Here is an 18,545-nt window from a genome sequence, read left to right on the forward strand (position 1 = left end):
GGAGATTTGCTTTTTCCAGTGTTGTAATAGAAGTCAGAAAGAGGAGAGAATGCCTTATAGTCAACTCACCGGCACATGTCTGTTCTGTAAAATAAATTACAAGGGTCTTAGTTCACTGTGCCCAGAAATGCATTTACTCCATTGGACCCTGAGGGACTCATTTACAAAACATGACAAATCATCTGAGGGGTGGGTGTAGCGGGAGACTCTCTTGAGGAGTGGAGAACAACCGTGTGCTTCCCGCTGCTGGTTCCGTTTGGTGCCAAGCAGCAGTCAGAAGAAAGGCACGAAACCAGGCAAGGTGAGGAGCAAAGGGCTGGAGCTGAAAGCAGAGAGAATTTTCCATGGATGAGAAAATTAAGATCAAGGCAAGAACTACAGGGAGTGGACACCTGCCTGCCTGTGAAAGAACCCCATGGGACTGGGTGGAGGAAAGAGGGCACACTCCCCAGCGGTTGACCTCCTTGGATGGGGCACATGGCTGGCCAGCACAGAGGCAGGGGGATGCCCCAGATGACCTATGAGAGAGTTCTTTCCCTCTGGAGGCCTTGGGAGAAAGCCAGAATGGGCATGCAGAAGTGGGTCGAGGTTCTGTTTTCCTGAAGAAGCCCTGAGCTAGAGACAGGATGCATTGACTATTTATTTATTTATGAGGCTATCGATTATAATGCAGCTTTTCCACAGGATCCTGAGGCAGCTCGAGTTGGAAGAAGAAATCTCCTACCAGTTCACTTTCTTTGCCCTGGAGATGTCATGTGTTCAGATAGGCTGCCTCCCTCCCTCCCTGGTGGTTCTCTCTCCTCTCCCCACCCCTCTGCAGCCCACACCTCTGTACACCCTGAAGGATGGGAGCTCCAGAGAGTTCCTCTAGTTTCTTGGGTCTGGCTGTTCTGGGGTCTTTCCAATATTTAGGGCATATCCCAAATCCTGAGAGCACAGGCTGTGTGCTTCACATGAGTAGATGGAAGATTTCTCAGTTATAAAGGCCTCTGAGATCTTCCTAGCAAAACTCTTTTGTTTTACTGAAGAGGAACAGAGGCCAAGGAGAAGTGATTTCCCCAAAGTCACACAAGGTGAGAGGCACAACCTGGACAAGAACGAGTCTTCTCAATTCCCCCAGGCGACAATCCTTTCCACTGTACCATGCTGTCTCCCAATCGGGCCCCTTTTCCTTGAAGTGGGCCCCCAGACAGATCCTTAATACCCACTCTTCCCCCCTCAGTCCGGGGTTGGGGTGCCTCCGAGCTGGGAATCACTCTCAGGGACATGTGCTCTCTTTGGTGTTCCCCCAACTGGCCTCTTCTTGGTTTGTTTGGCACTTGATGACTTTTTTTTTTTTTTTTTTTTTTTTTGAGATGGAGTTTCACTCTTGTTACCCAGGCTGGAGTGCAATGGCTGGATCTCGGCTCACCGCAACCTCCGCCTCCTGGGTTCAGACATCTTTGCTCTCAGTCTGCCCCACTCCCAAAGAGGACTGAACAGGCTCTGCTAACCCCAGAGCAAAACAGAGGGTGGTGATAATGACCACAGGCCTGATCAGCCTCACCTGGCCTCTTCTTCTGCTCCCTTTGCCCTCCCCACGGGCCACCTTTCCTGAGGCCTCTCCCAGCCTTTGTGCCCCAACACTAGCCTTCTGGTGGGTGGAGATACCATGTCCACTAGTTCCTGTGAAGAAATGGCTCTTCTCTCTTGGCCCTGATTGCAGAGCTCAGTCTGCTGGCAGAGGCAGGAAGAGGCCTGCCCAGATGGACAGAATCTACGATACTGGCCAACACTGTACCACACCCCAAGGGCTGCCTCCCTAACTTTGGAGAACCTGAATACTGGCCTAATTGGATGTGGCTCTAAAGATGAGGGCCATTGCTTAGGGCTGGACAGATACTTGGCCCTATCAAGATTGTCTATGTCAGATGCAGTGGCATGTACCTGTAGTCCCAGCTACTCAGGAGGCTGAGGTGGAAGGATCATCTGAAGTTAATAGTTCAAGGTCAGCCCAGGCAATATAGCAAGACCCTGCCTCTTTAAAAAAAGAATAACATGAAAACAAAACATTGCCTGTGTTCCTGTACCTCTCCTGAAGTTCATTTTGTCATTCATCATTCCAGGGTTTAACCCCAGCCCAACTTACTGGCTTTATTTGATATTTCTTCCCTTCCCACAGGCTGTGCTATAGCCAAAAGGAATTTCAAATAAACACTGCATTTTCTTCCTGTTATAGAACATTATTGTTCTATAATGTCCTACCTTCTCACTCCACACAAGTCAAAAATTCATGTTATAAGCTACTCTCCCTGGTTATAGCAGCTGATGTTTATTGAGCATATACTATATGCCAGACACCGCACCTTTTCCTCACAGTGACCTCAAAATTCTCCCAATTTCTTCTAGGGTTATACAATGAGTGGCAAAGTCAAGATTTGAACCCAGGCCTGTGTTCTCCAGGGTCCATACTCACAGCCACTGCACCATATTGCCTCTCAGGAAACAGGCATCCTTCTCAACAGTACCTTTCTCTGACTTAGGATTTGATCGACATGTCCATTACCACACATCACTTTTTGATTTTTACTGTAACTATTTAAATCATTCTCTTAGTTTCCTTCTTAGACCACGAGCTCTTCAAAAGTAAGGGCTGGGTGACATTTGCTGTCCCCAGCACCAGGCCCAGGGCTAGTACAGACAAGGTTTCATTAACTGCATTTCAAATGAAGGAATGAACACACGACCGAGCGGATCTGAATTGTAGTGAGGGCTAAAGTCTGCCCACGGTGGAACGGAGAGTTGGAACTTGCTTTTCTGAAGGCCCCAGCCTCACGTTGCCTTTTTAAGGGCACGATGGGAAAGGAAGAGAATGGAAGTGTTTCATAGATGAGTGAGAGCAGGAGCGCAAACCCCTGCATGTCTGTAATTACAGAGCCTCTTGATTCTGGCTGCTGTCGGCAGCATGCTGGGGAACGTGTTTTCAATCCTCCAGGTTGGGAACTGCAGGTACTACTGATTGCTTTGTGTGATCTGATGTGGCTGTGAAAGGAAAAGAGAGAAGAGGATAATAAAACCTCCAAGCAGCGGCCTTGCCAGCTGCAGGGCCTGCCCCCACAGCAAGGGCCTTCAGTGTGCACCCCACCATCGAGACCCGCTTGTGGTAGGGCAGAGGGGAATCTAGCTGCCTCGTCTGTGCAGAACTCTTTTGGGAGCAGGGTCTCCACATGGAGCAGCCCAGGGCAGGGTGGTCTCTGGCTGGGTTAAGGGCAGTGTCAATTCACTGAGAAACCTTCCAAGTTGGGAAGAGGTTTCAGGAGGCTGTAAGGTGTAAAGTTCTGGATGGAGGACTGCATCTGCAAAGGAGGTGTGTGTGTGTGTGTGTATGTTCACTCTTGCTTGAGTGTGTCAGAAGCAGTTAGGGGAGGGTGCCCAAAATGAGACTGTGCTCCTTCCTTTCAGGGCCCTGAGGTTCCCTGGTGGGTCTATTTTCTCCAAGGTTCTGTTCAAAATTTAGCTTTCCTGGTCCAGGTTTAGAACAGGCAGATCTGGCTCCTGAGCCATGGCTAGGAGGATGGGGCTCTGCATTAATAGGAATCCACCTTTTTGTTTTGTTTTATTTTTTGAGTCAGAGTCTTGCTCTGTCACCAGGCTGGAGTGCAGAGGCGCAGTCTCAGCTCACTGCAAGCTCCGCCTCCCAGGCAAGCGATTCTCCTGCCTCAGACTCCCAAGTAGCTGGGACTACAGGCAAGCACCACCACGCCCAGCTAAGTTTTCTATTTTTTTAGTAGAGACGGGGTTTCACCATGTTGGCCAGGATGGTCTCTATCTCTTGATCTCGTGATCTACCCTCAGCCTCCCAAAGTGCTGGGATTATAGGCATGAGGCATCATGCCTGGCCTGAACCCACCTTTGTTGAGAGAGAGGTGCACTCGCACCCACCATTCCTAGCTTCCTTTCCACAGCTGCATGTTCACCTCCTGCCCAAACAAAACAACAGCCTCAAAACACTTGCCTTCACATGACTTCACTTGACTTTTACTCTGAGGCTTGTATTTTCAGAGCCCATTTACACTCATTTGCCTGCCTCCATTCTTATAATCGCCCCTTCAGGGATACAGAAAGCAAAGATTCTTTTTTTTTTTTTCCCCCCCCAAAAACAAAGAAAGAAAGAAAAAAAAAAAAGAATGAAGGAGAGGAAGAAAGAGAAAGAGGAAGAGGGAGAGAGAACGGGGGTGTTGCTTTATTGCCCGGGCTAGAATGCAGTCTAAAAATGGGTATGCCTATAATTGTGCTTAATAATAGAGACATGAAAAAAAAAATGAAGGAAGAAAATAACAAACAAGAAGCCTACCAATATTTCATTGAAACCTGTAAATAGATGTGATGTGGTACTGATAAGAGTGTATATTTTGTGTATTTAAAGTGGAGAGTTGTATAAATGTTAATTAAGTTTACTTGTTTCGGATCTGAGTTCAAATCCTGGATATCATTGTTAATTTTTTGTCTCATTGATCTGTCCAATATTGATGTTGAAGTCTCCCACTATTATTGTGTGGGAGTCTAAGTCTCTTTATAAGTCTTATATATGTGGGTATTCCTGTATTGGGTGCATATATATTTAGGATCTTTAGCTCTTCTTGTTGCATTGATCCTTTTATCATTATGTAATAGCCTTCTTTGCTTCTTTTGATCTTTGTTGCTTTAAAGCAACTCCTGCTTTTTATTTATTTATTTATTTTTGCTCTCCATTTGGTTGGTAAATCTTTCTCCATCCCTTTGTTTTGAGTCTTTGTGTATCCTTGTATGTGAGATGGGTCTGGATGCAGCATACTGATGGGATTTGGCTTTTTTTTTTGCCTGTCTGTGTCTTTGGATTGGGGGATTTAGTTGATTTAAATTTAGAATTAATAATAATATATGTGAGTTAATACTGCCATTTAATGTTAGCTGTCTGTTTTGCCTATTAGTTGATGTAAATTCTTGATTATGTTGATGCTCTTTACTTTTTGGTATTTTTTAGAAAGGCTGATACTGGTTGTTCCTTTCTATGTGTAGTGGTTCTTTCAGAAGCTCTTGTAAAGCAGGCCTGGTGGTGATGAAATCTCTGAGTGCTTGCTTGTTCACAAAAGATTTTATTTTTCCTTTGCTTATGAAGCTTAGTTTGGCTGGATGTAAAATTCTGGGTTGAAAGTCTTTTCTTTAAGGATGTTGAATATTGGCCCCCACTCTCTTCTAGCTTGTAGGGTTTCTGCTGAGAGATCTGCTGTGAGTCTGATAGGCTTCCCTTTATGGGTAACCTGACCTTCTCTCTGGCTGCCCTCAGGATTTTCTCCTTCATTTCAACCCTGGTGAATCTGGCGATTATGTGCCTTGAGGTTGGTCTTCTTGAGGAATATCTTTGTGGTGTTCTCTGTATTACTTGGAGTTGAATATTGTCCTGCCTTGCTAGGTTGGGAAGGTTTTCCTGAATAATATCCTGAAGCATATTTTCCAGCTTGGATTGGTTCTCTTCGTCACATTCAGGTACACCTATCAAGCGTAGATTAGGTCTTTTCACATAGTCCCATATTTCTTGGAGACTTTGCTCGTTCCTTTTTATCCTTTTTTCTCTAATCTTGTCTTCTCGTTTTATTTCATTAAGTTGGTCTTCGACTTCTGATATCTTTTATTCTGCTTGATCGATTCGGCTGTTAAAACTTGTGCATAGTTCACAAAGTTCTCGTGTTGTGTTTTTCAGCTCCATTAATTCACTTATATTCCTCTCTAAATTGTGTATTCTTGTTAACAGTTCATCAAACCTTTTTTTTTAAAGTTCTTAGTTTCTTTGCATTGGGTTAGAACAAGTTCTTTTAATTCACAGAAGTTTCTTATCATCCACCTTTTGAAGCCTGCTTCTGTTAATGGAACACACTCGTTCTCCATCAGGCCTTGTTCCGTTGCTGATGAGGAACTGTGATCCCCTGTAGAGGGAGAGGCGTTCTGATTTTGGGTATTCTCAGCCTTTTTAGGCTGTTTTCTTCCCTTCTTTATAGATTTATCCATCTGTGATCTTTATAATTACCGTCTTTATAATTGGGTTTCTGAGTGGACGTCCAACTTGTTAATTCCCAGCGCCAAAATCTGAGCAACCCACTGCGCTGGCCAAAACAGCAATGTTATGATTGATGGTGCTTTTCTGACTCTGCACCAAGAACCTCGCCACACCAAGGCAGCAGCAAAACCACCTCGCCGGCCACAAGAGTCGCACTGGTGACCCATGGGGCTCCTCCGCTGGGAATCTCCTGGTGCGTGAGCAACAAAAATTCGTCTGAAAGTGTGGCATCCTCTTGTTCTCTGCGCTTTCACTGGGAGCTACAATCCCGAGCTGCTAGTGATCAGCCATCTTGGATCTCTCTCCCCACAAAGATTCTTTTTATTGTAGATGAGGAACTAAAGCCCAGAGAGGCTGTGTGACTTGTTTCAGGTCACACAGCAAATTAGCAATGGAGCCCCAGGGTTCCCTGCTCTGGCTTCCTGACTCCAAGTTCTTTTCCATCTTCAGTTCTGGGTCCCTACCTACCTGTTTCCTGAAAGGAAATCTTCACAGAGAAGCTCACACTTCATTAGTAACATGCACATCAGTTCTCCTGGTGCTGGGTCAAAAGCAACTTAAAACTGGCATCCTCCTTCCTCTCTCCTTCTTACCTCCTTCCTCCATTTCTATCCACCCCACCCTCATTTAAGAAGTGCTCATCTCCAGCAAGAATGCTCAATATAGCTTTTGCTGAAAATGTGGGGTGCTTTCCTGGGAGGAGAGCCAGTGCTATTTGTCCTTCCTTGGAAGGAGAAAGAGACAGTGGTGGCCTGGGTCCCCATAAATGGCCTGTCCAGGCCTGGAGAGGGGCTGAAGACATGGTGATGTGTAAGGAAACTAAGGGATATGATTTAGGTAGTTACAGGGTGTTGTCTTACAAGTTTCTCTTTGCCTCACCTCCCAGGCTGGTAACCTAATGGCGATTGGATGGCCACCTCTTTAAGACTAAGAAGTCATCTAATCTGGTTCTACCCTCCAATTTGTCTACATGGCTTTGGGATGTTATGCATTGATTCATTCATTTATTCAGCAAATACTTGTTGATGGCCGACTATGCACCAACGTTTGCTGGACGTGCTGGAAACAGCACAGTGAACGTGACAGGCAAGATTCCAAACAGTCTGAGAAAAGGACACAGTTCTTTGGCACACTATTTTTGGGGGTGAGGTGGGGTGGGCAGGATAGAGAAGTAATGGGAGCTCAGAGAAACAGGATAGCTGAGAAGGCCTCTCAGGAAGACATGTGTCTAAGCTGTGGCTAGAAAGATGAGTAGAGCATTAAGCAGGCCAAGGTGGGTAGAGTGTTCCAGGCACAGTGAACAGCATGTGTGCAGGCCCCGAGGCTATAGACCCACACCGAGGGAACTGAAAGAAGCACACAGGACCAAGCGTCAAGGGGGCAGATGGAGGGAAGATGGAGTAAGAGATGAGGCTGGAGGTTGGGGCAGGGACTCGGTCAAGGAGGGCTTGAAAACTATGTTGAGTAGAATGAACTTTATCCTACAGACAATAAGCCACTGAAAGCTGTTAAGAAGATGTGTGACATGTTCAGATGCATGTTTTAGAAAGAGATTTTTTGCTTTTGTGTGGGGTGACACTTTTCAATAGAAATATAATGAGAGCCACAAATGGGAGCCACATATGTAATTAAAATGTTTCTAGTAGCCACATAAATAATGTAAAAATAAATAAGTGAAATTAATTTTAAATAAATTATTCAATCCAATATATAAATATATTATCATTTTAATATATAATCAACATAGAAATACCAAGATATTTTACTTTCTTCATGTTAAGTCTATGAAATCTGGTGTGTATTTTATACTTACAGCACATTTGAATTGGACTAGCCACCTTTTGAATGCTCCAGGCCACACGCAGTTAGTGGCTTTCATATTGGACAACGCAGACGTACAGAATACATTTGATAGAGCAAGAATGGGTGGTAGTAGACGAGGGCTGAAGCTGTTGCAGCTGACCTGAAGCATGATGGTGACTTGAGGATAGGGACAAGTTTCAGAGATATGACTCCCAGGTTTCTGCCTTGGGCAGCTTGCTGGATGCTAGGGCCACAATGAGATGGAGAAGTCAGGAAGAGATTTGGGGCTGAGTAGATGTGGAAGGGTTGAAAGTGAGGAGTTTCGTTTTGGACATGTTGCATTTGAGTTGCTTGTGGGGCATCTACAGAAGAACTTCTGTTTGATAGTTCTTCTTCACTCCACTTTTTTGACTGGGCACATGGTCACTCAGAATAAAGACCATATGTGGATATAGGCACATGTATTGTGAATTCTGGCAAGTGTCTTGGAAGAGAAACAGCATGCTCCGTCACTGCTTTCTCTCCTTCCTCTTAGAGCCTGAGCAGCCATCCTGGATCAGTTGAGGGTTGAGGGTGGCAGAATTATAAGTAGAATCCTGAGACCCTGACACTATGGAGTCATCACACCAGGCCTGGACTTAAGGTCTCTGCACTTCTATCTTGTTTCAGCCATTTTATTTGGGATCTCCTTTTACTCACAGCAAAGGGATTCTAATGAATATAGCACTTAAATGGAGATGTTCACAGGGCAGTTAGATCTTATGGGTCTAAAGCTAAGGAGAGGGGTCTTGACAGGCTATAAATAGATTTGGGAATTACCAGTCTATAGCTGGTCACTGAAGCCATAGCAACATATAAGATCTCCAAGGAAGAATGGCCTAGTGAGAAAAGGATCTAGAACAGAACTCTGAGGAACACCAACATTTAAAGAATGAGCAGAGGAAGAGGAGCCTGCTAAGGGGACAGAAGGAGTAGCCTGAGAGATAGGAAGAAAACCAGAGAAGTGCTAGTGCTGTGGAAGGCTAGGAAGGAGAGAGTCTTAAGGAGAAAGGGATCAACATAAAGCAGCCATCTCTGCTTGCTTCTGTGAGTGTGACAGAGTCTGAAAAAAACAACATAGGGTTCTGTTGCTATCCCAGATCCCAACAGGCTAGTCATGTCATCCTTATGCTCATAGTCCTTCAATGGAGTCTTAGTTTTTTCAGAATGAAGTTCTAGTTCCTTTGCACACCCTTTGGGTCCCTCCAAAGTCTAGCCCTAACTTTTCTGTCCAGCCTGTTCCTTTCCCCAGCATACTGCAACCTGGCTTCCCATCATTCCCTGCCTTGGCTCTTGATTTTTTTTCCAAAATTCTACCCATTCTCCAAGACTTACTTCATATGCCAACCCATCTGTTCCCTGATTCTTCCATACAGATTCATTACCCCTAACCCATGTTCCCAGACCATTTTGCTCACTCTTGGTCACAATCCTCCCTGTACTCTGACCTGTTGTACTCTAAACTTGGTTGTACACGTTGTGTCTTCCCAGTGACACTGCAGGTCTGAGCAGTTGTAGCTGCTTCTACCTACTCATCTCCATCTCCCTGGGTGCCTCCTGCAGAGCTTGTTAGAGATGTTTCAGAAACGTCTGTGGAGTTAATGGAACTGTTGTCCTCCCACAGACCCCATGTAATAGTGTGATCTCTGTTTTCTCTGTCATATTATTGCAGGGGCAGAGGTGAGAGAGGAGACACTAATATAGAGAACTCTAGTATGGAGGAAAATAGACATGTTGTGTTTGAATCCAGCTGCTCAAAGAAATTGTTCTAATCTGTGTGTCCCTGACTCAAGCAGCTTGTTCAAGAACCACCTTATTAATAGAAAAGCAATCAAAAAAAAAAAAAAAAGAAACTAAAAATTTGTTATTTGAAGAGATTATCAAAATTGACAAATCTTTAGCTAGACTGACCAAAGAGAGAAAGAGAGAGAGAGAAGAAGGTGAGAGAGAGAGAGAGAGAGAGAGAGAGAGAGACTCAAGTTACGAAAACACTAAAATTAGGAATGAAAAAGGGAACATTATTACCAAACTTAAAGAAATAAAAAGGTGCAGGCATCAAAAAGAACAAGATCATGTCTTTTGAAGGAACATGGATGGAGGCTATCATCCTTAGCAAACTAATGCAGGAACAGAAAACCAAACGCCGCGTGTTCTCACTTATAAGTGGGAGCTAAATGATGAGAACTTATGAGCACAAAGAAGAAAACGACAAACACTAGGGTCTACTTGGGGAGGAGCAGAAAAGAGAACTATTGATTACTGAGCTTAATATCTGGGTGAGGTAATAATATGTACAACAAACTCCCATGATATGTGTTTCTCTATGTAACAAATCTTGACGTGTATCCCCAAACCTAAAATAAAAATTAAAAAAAAGAAGTAAAAAGGATTTTAAGGAGATACTATGAACAAAGTGCATAGCCTAGATAAAACACACACATTTTTAGAAAGGCATAGACTACTAAAACTATCTCAAGAGACAGGTAATCTGAATAGGACAAGAAAGAGATTGCATTATACTATCTTAAAAACTTTCCACAAAGAAAATTCTAGGCCCTGATGGCTTCACTGGCGAGTTCTACTAAATGTTTAAATAATTAAAATCAGTGCTTTCTACTCTTTCAAACATATAATAGGAATACTTTCCAACTTATTTCATGTTACCAAAACCAGATGAAGACATCATAAGAAAACTACCAGCTGAGCACAGTGGCTCACACCTGTAATCCCAGCACTCTGGGAGGTGGAGGTGGGTGGTCAGGAGTTCCAGACTAGCCTGGCCAACATGGTGAAACCCCATCTCTACTAAAAACACAAAAATAAGCTGGGCCTAGTGGCAGGCACCTATAATCCCAGCTACTCTGAGGCTGAGGCAGGAGAGTCGCTTGAACCCGGGAGGTAGAGGTTGCAGTGAGTCAAGATTGTGCCATTGCACTACAGCCTGGATGACAAGAGCAAAACTCCATCAAAAAAAAAAAAAGAAGAAGAAGAAAAAGAAAACTATCATCAATATCACTTATGAATATAGATACAAAAATCTTTAACAAAATACTAGCAAAATGAACATGGCAACATATAATAAAAATGATTATATATCATGACCAAGTGGGATTTTCCCAGGAATGCAAGATTGGTTAAACATTTGAAAAATCAATCAATAGGTCAGGTGCAGTGACTCACACCTGTAATCCCAGTACTTTGGGAGGCCGAGGTAGGAGGATCACTTGAGCCCAGGAGTTCAAGACCAGCCTAAGCAACATAGTGACACCCTGTCTCTACAAAAAAAAAAAAAAAATTGTTTTTAAATTAGCCAGATGTGGTTGCATGTGACAATGGTTGCAGGTACTTGGGAGGCTGAGGTGAGAGGATCACTTAATCCCGGGAGGTCAAGTCTGCAGTGAGCCATGATCACACCACTGGGTGACACAGTAAGACCCTTTCTCAAAAAAAAGTAAAAATAAAAATAAGTAGAAAGTAAAAAGAAAATCTATCAATGTAGTACACCATACTAACAATAAAGAACAAAACCATGTGATCATCTCAGTAGATGCAGAACAAGCATTTGACAATTTGATAACATTTCACGATAAAAACACTCAACAAACTAGGGATGGAAATAAACTTCCTCAAGTTGATAAAAGCATCTACAAACCTTCCACGTCTAACATTAATGGTGAAAGTCTGGAAGCTTTTCCCCTAAGATTGGGAAGAAGACAAGGATGACTGCTGTCACCAACCCTACTGAAGGTTCTATGTAGGACAATTAGGCAAGAAAAAAGAATAAAAGACATGCAGATTTTAAAGTAAGAAGTAAAACTATCATAGATGACATGATTTTATATATAGAAAATTCTAAGGAATACATACATACACATTTTTATGAATTAATACATGAATTCAGAAAGGTTGCAGATTACAAATTATAATGGAATATACAAAAGTCAATTGTATTTTAAATACTAGCAATGATTATAATCTGAATACAAAATTATGAAAACAATTCAATTTACAATGGCATCAAAAAATTACTTAGGGGATATAAGTAATGAAAGATGTGGAAGACATGTACACTGAAAATTAGAACACATTATTAAAATAAATTAAAGAAGACTTGACTAAATGGAAAGACATCCATGTTCATGGACTGGAAAACTTCATATTGTTAAGATGGCAATACTCCCCAAATTGATCTACAGATTCAATACAACAGCTATCAAAAATCCCAGTTGGATTTTTAACAGAAACTGGTAAGCTGGTCCTATCAGACATACGGAAATGCAAGGGACTCAGAAAAGACAACAAATCTTGGCAAATAAGAGCAAAGCTAGAGGACTCACACTTCAGATTTCACAATTTACTACTTAGCTACAGTCATGAGGACAGTGTGGTACTGGCATAAAGATAAATATGTACATCATTGAAATAGAATTGGCAGTTCAGAAACTCTTTACATTTATAGGCAACTGATTTTTTATAAGGGTGTCAAGACAGTGGTGAAAGAATCGCTTTTTCAACCATTGATGAGAGACAACTGGATATCCACATGTAAAACAAATGATGTTGAACTCTACCTCACACCATACACAAAAGTTAACTCAAAATAGATCACTGGCCTAAATGCAAGAGCTAAAATTCTTAGAAGAAAATGAAGGAGTAAATCTTTGTGAAATTGGGTTAGGCAATAGTTTCTTGGAAGTGACACTAAAAGCACAAATGATAAGAGAAAAAACAGACAAATTGACTTCATCCAAAGTAAAAACTTTTGTGCTTCAAAGGACATTAGCAAGAAAGTGAAAATATAGACCCATGGAATGGGAGAAAACATTTGCAAAATTAAATATTTGATGAAAGTCTAGTATCCAGAATACATAAAGAACAACTCAATAGTAATAATAATAAATCCAGTGAAAAATGGGCAAAGAATATGAATAGACATCTCTCCCCAAAAGATATATAAATGGTCCATAAGCATACGAGAAAAGATGGTCAACATCATTAGCTATTAAGGAAATGTAAATACAAGCCACAATGAGACACCACTTCCCAGTCACTAGAATGGCTATAATGAAAAAAAGGCAAATAATAATGTGTTGGTGAGGATGAGGAGACTTGAAACCTTCCAACACTGCTTGTAGGAATATAAAATGCAGGCACTTTTGAAAAAAATCTGGCCATTCCTTAAAACGATAGTATAAAGTTTCCATAAAACCCAGAAATTCCATACCTAAGCATATTCCCCCCAAAAATGAAAGCATATATTCACACAAAATATTGCACATGAATGTTCCTAGCAATATTATGCATAATAGCTAAAACGTGGAAACAACCCAAATGTCCATCAACTGGTGGATAAGCAAAATGTGGTACACCAATACAATGGAGCATTAATTGGCCATAAAAAGAATAAAGTCCTGATTCATATTATAGTGTGAATGAACCTTGAAAATATACTAAGGTGAAATAAGTCAGTCACAATCACAGAAGACCATATATTGTATGATTACATTTATATAAAATGCCCAGAATAGGCAAATCCATGGAGACAGAAAGTAGACTAGTGGGAATTGGAGGAGATAGGACGGAGACTGCCAAGGATATGGAGTTTCTTTTGGGGGTGATGAAGTGTTCTAAAATTAATGAGTGATGGTTGCACAGCTCTGTGAATATACTAAAAACCACTGAATTGTGCACATTAGAAAGATGAATTTTATGACATGTGAATTACATCTCAATTAAGCTGAGGGGTGTGTGTGTGTGTGTGTGTAATATTAAGTTGATATGTAAGGCGGGGGTGAGGGGGTCCTCTATTTTGCTAGTGAGAAGATCCCAAAAAGTTTTTGTTTTCGTTTTAGAAAGAGTCTTGCTCTGTCGCCCAGGCTAGAATGCAGTGACAGTCTCTGCTTACGGCAACCTCTGCCTCCTAGGTTCAAGAGATTCTCATGCCTCAGCCTCTGGAGTACCTGGAATTACAGGCATGTGCCACCACACCTGACTAATTTTTGTATTTTTAGTAGAGACAGGGTTTTAACATGTTGTCCAGGCTGGTCTCAAACTTCTGGCCTCAAGTGATCTGCCCACTTCTGTCTCCCGAAAAGTTTTTTGTCACCTTGAATAAACCACAGTATGCCTGACAAGGCAAAGTTTTTCTTCAAAATTGTCCTTGAAAAGGAAGGCAAAATTGCACCAGTCTCATTTTGTAGGGGTCCCCACCTCCATTCCCTACCTCACTGTCAGGGACCAATGGTGAGAGACCATAGTGTGCATTTTTATGACAGCAGGGACAAGGATTTCCCTCATCTGTGACTCTGCCTTTCTCTCTCAAGGCTCTCAAGAGAGTGGACATCGGTGGTTTCTTACTTTTTGTGTCCACTAGTGGACTTTCTCTCTGTCAGCTCTTCCTTCCTCCATCTCAGAAGATCTGTCAATCAGGCTGCTCTTCTCTTTTGTGACCAAAAGGTGGACATGTGACTTCCCTGGGAATTTGAATTGAGAGTGGGGAGATGCCAGGAGAACAGCAGATTTGCCTTACTGGGATGCCCTGAGGCAACTGTTCCATGACTGCTGCTCCCTGGAGTCAGGGTGGCTATTCCAGTCCTGTTTGTTTTCCTTGAGGTATTTCTTGCACCAAAGAACACAAACTTGGTCTTTTTAGATATTCAAGGCTGGTAATTTCCATAGCAATGTCTTGATTCTCTCTTGATGGCAAAGACAGGGTTTCTCAGGGTTGCCCAGACAATGAAGGAGGAAAACTTTTAAATTATGAGGAGTCATGACCTGAACACAACTTCTACTGGGCATCTTCTCTTTAGTTTCTTAGTAACCATTTGCTTTAATATTTTAATTGAAACTCTAAACAATTCATTGAATCTAAACTAGATCAAGGCATGTTGTTTCTTAGGGGAATAGAAAGATGAGCAAAATGATATCCCAACTCTCAAGGAACTCATTTGGTGTGAATTCTGACTGAGTGGATCAGAGAAGGTATCCTTTGTGATGGGGTTATTGAAATAGAGAATCATAGACTTTGGGGCTTCTGGGGACCTTACAGATCAAACAGTCCTCATCCTTCAGATGAAGAAATCCAGAGTCTGAGAGGTAAAATGACTTGACTAACAGCTGAATATGGCTTGGGACTTCCTCCTTGACTCTTAGTCCAGTGCTTATGTCACTAGTTCAAGTGGCTGATCTTGTCTGCTTCTTCAGGGAGTTTGGAGAGAGGAGGGACAATTTTTTTTTTTTTTTTTTTTTTGAGACAGAGTCTCATTTTGTCACCCAGGCTGGAGTGCAGTGGGATGATCTTAGCTCATTGCAACCTCTGCCTCCTGGGTTCAAGCAATTCTCCTGTCTCAGCCTCCTGAGTAGCTGGTACTATAGGCACCCACCACCACACCCAGCTAATTTTTATATTTTTAGTAGAGACAGGGTTTCACCATGTTGGCCTGGCTGGTCTCAAACTCCTGACCTCAGGTGATCTACCCGTCTCAGCCTCTCAAAGTGCTGGGATTACAGGCATGAGCCACCACACGTGGCCAAGGAGGGACACTATTTGGGGCTTGGTAAATAGTTGGCCAGGGAAATATGTCTTGCAAGGCCACCCAATAAATCAGCAAAGAAATGAGGTGGATCTCAGCACTTCTAATCACATGGGACTTGACAGAGGGGACTGGCACCAGGGTCTGCACTGCAATGGGAGCGTCAATGTATGTCTCTCCCAACCTTCTACAATTTCCTGGAGATTTTAAAGCCCAGTGTAAATAGTATGCATTGCTGGTTCTTGGCAGACAGAGCCTGGACACTGTTCCTTGAGGTGGAGGAAGAGAAACAGTGTCCTTCCAAGCTGTACTTTTCAGTCATTAATGGGTACAATCAATTTATACAACACTTACAGAGAACTTCCCGTTTCAGGAACTATGCTAGGTCCTGCAGCCACATGTAAGTAAGACGTGATTCTCACCTGAGAGGAACTACAGACAAACATAAGACTGACATATTTAATATTTAGTGGTCAGTGAAAACCCGTGGATGTTACAGAAGTATGCATTCCCTCTGGGGTTCAGGGAAGGCTTGGTAAATGACATCCAAACAAAGGAGTTAGCCAGGAAAAAAGCTCCAAGCCTCACAGGCAAGACAGCCACATGAGCTCAGGTGTGGAATCTGCGTGTAGGGAAACAACAGGCAGTGGACGGTGTTACTAGAGCAAGAAGAGCAAGATGGAAAGTGTGGGGACATAAGGCAGAGAAGCAGGGTGTGCACGTGTGGTGGCTAAGTTATGGGAAAGGACTTGGTCTTTATTCTGAGCAGTAACAAGGTGCGTGCCTGAGGAAATCTGCATTTTAGATAGACCACTGCACTGTAGATTTCAGGTAGAGGAGCCAAGAATGGAGACAGAGAACCAAATGAAAGAGATGATGAGTGCTTGACACAGGGGAGTCATAATGAGAAGGAAGGTGTGGATTGGAAATATAACCGGGAGGTAAGCAGTGATGGAGACCTGGCGGGTGAGGGAGAGACACAAATCCAGGGTTTCTGGCTTGTGCCTGGGTGGATAATGGGGTCATAAACTGAGATAGGAAATACAGGCAAGGCAAACACGTCTGTGACAGAAAGGTTGAAGATGGCTAACAGTTATTAACCACGTATATGGACCAGGCACTGTGCCAGGACTTTTTCATGCATTTTCTCTTAACTGTATGAAGTGGATATGATTCTCAATTTATAGATGAGGAAAATGAAATTTGGAGATGTTGAATAGCTTAGCCAGATCTGCACAGCTGGTAGAGTGGTGGAAAGAAGTCAGAATCCAGGCATTCTGGCCCACTGCTTTATATGTGTGCATGCGAAGAGTCTGAAGAGCCTGTGGGGTATCCACAGTGGAGAGGTCCAGGCATTAGGGGGGTCACTGGGGCCCAGATCATGGTAAAAACCATGAATGTGGGTGAAATTTCTAAGCTGAGCAGTGAGGGAAGCAAAGTGCCCTGGGGAGGCCCGAAGTTAAAGAAGTAGCCAGACAAAAAAGGAGCCCACCAAAAAGCCAAAAACAACAGTCTGATTTTGATTTTGAAATCAGAAGACATGACTGTGCTATATGGGCAACAGGAAACTGGGCAATCACAAACAGTGTAGCTGTATCAAATAAAAAACCAAGTTAAGCTGACATATTAATTATAACAGTGACTATGTTGCATAGTAATTATCCTAAACAGTAAGCATTTTACACAAACAGCAGTAATTAGTATACCACAAGTTTCCAAAACTGTGTCCTGTGGAATAGTAGTTCCTGGGGATGTCAATAAATGTTTGGATAAAAAAAGGGCTTTGGAGTCAGATAAGTTTAGGAAATGCTGGTATAATTTAGATAGAGGGCCAAACCCTGTTTGATATTTTCCCTCCTCTTTTCTCTGTTAGGAGGCAGAATAGTATAATGGCTAAGACTGCAGGCAGTGGAAACAATCTGGAGTTGAATTCTGCCACTGACAAATTGGATAATCTTGGGCAAGTTACTAAACTTCTCTAAACTGTAGCTTGCTCATCTGTACAGGGTTATAGTAACACATTCACTTCAAAAGGCAGCTCCTGGGATTAAACGAAATGCATTGCATTTAAAACACTTAGAATAGAGCCTGGCATAGAGCAAGGGACTCATGAGGATTAGTTATTATTATCTATACTATTAACACATCTCCCTGATAATCTACAGTTTAGTACTTGACACACACACACACACACACACACACTGGAATTCACATTTCTTCAAAGTGAAAACCCTTGGCTCTGACTTCTGTTAGTTGAAGTTCTTTGTGCCCTTGTGTCCACCCCACCACAGCCTGGAAATGAGCAAGCTCTTATCCCTACTGTACTTCAGGAAAGCGGAGCAGGGAGACGGAGGGTTTATGGCCTGGCAGCATGGCCTTTGAAGGGCCACTGCCAGCTCATAGTAACCCTTGGGAATACTCGAAAAAAGTCATCTTCTGGTTGGACACTGGTTTGTACCGGGACACACAACTTAGCAAGCAGTGTACAGGCTGTATTTTAGCACCCACTTGCTCCCTTGGTTGGATACTCTTGTGCAGTGAATGACCTGTATAACCATACATGGTAGATCTGACCTTCAGGCCCTGGAAGGCGCTGGAAGTACAAGCCCTAAGTGGATAAATCATGCTTCCTCATCCCCCCGCACCCTCCCAGAGGCCACGCCTCCCATTCATGAACACAAAGACTGACATCAGAATACCCTTAGTGTGAGGGGATACCCCAGGCCTTGATTGTTCCTCTGAAATCCCCAACTGAGGTTGTTAGACGACAGAGCTGTGGAAAGCAGAAACCAGAGGGCATATTTCCAGGTTTCCCCTGACACATAATGAACACTAACTTTTGATGCTTCAAACTAGAGTAGGCCAGGGCCAGAGCAAGTCTGATTTCCTGACTATGGTTGGGAGCAGCAAACGGAAAAAGATGGGAGTGGGAGCTTTCCCTGGCAGCTTCTTAATCCCTACTGTGTGGTCAGAATGCTCGGTTCCCAATAAAGGCTCGTCAGCCCTTTAGGTAGACACTTTCTGTATAAAACAGACCAGAGTGTCTTTTCCTCTGAGGCTAGTGAAAACCACAGGCCTGTGGTCTTTTCTGGTGGTGG

Source organism: Sapajus apella, unplaced genomic scaffold (genome assembly GCF_009761245.1).
Source record: "Sapajus apella isolate SASKATOON/1434 unplaced genomic scaffold, GSC_monkey_1.0 scaffold12, whole genome shotgun sequence".
NCBI lineage: Eukaryota > Metazoa > Chordata > Mammalia > Primates > Cebidae > Sapajus > Sapajus apella.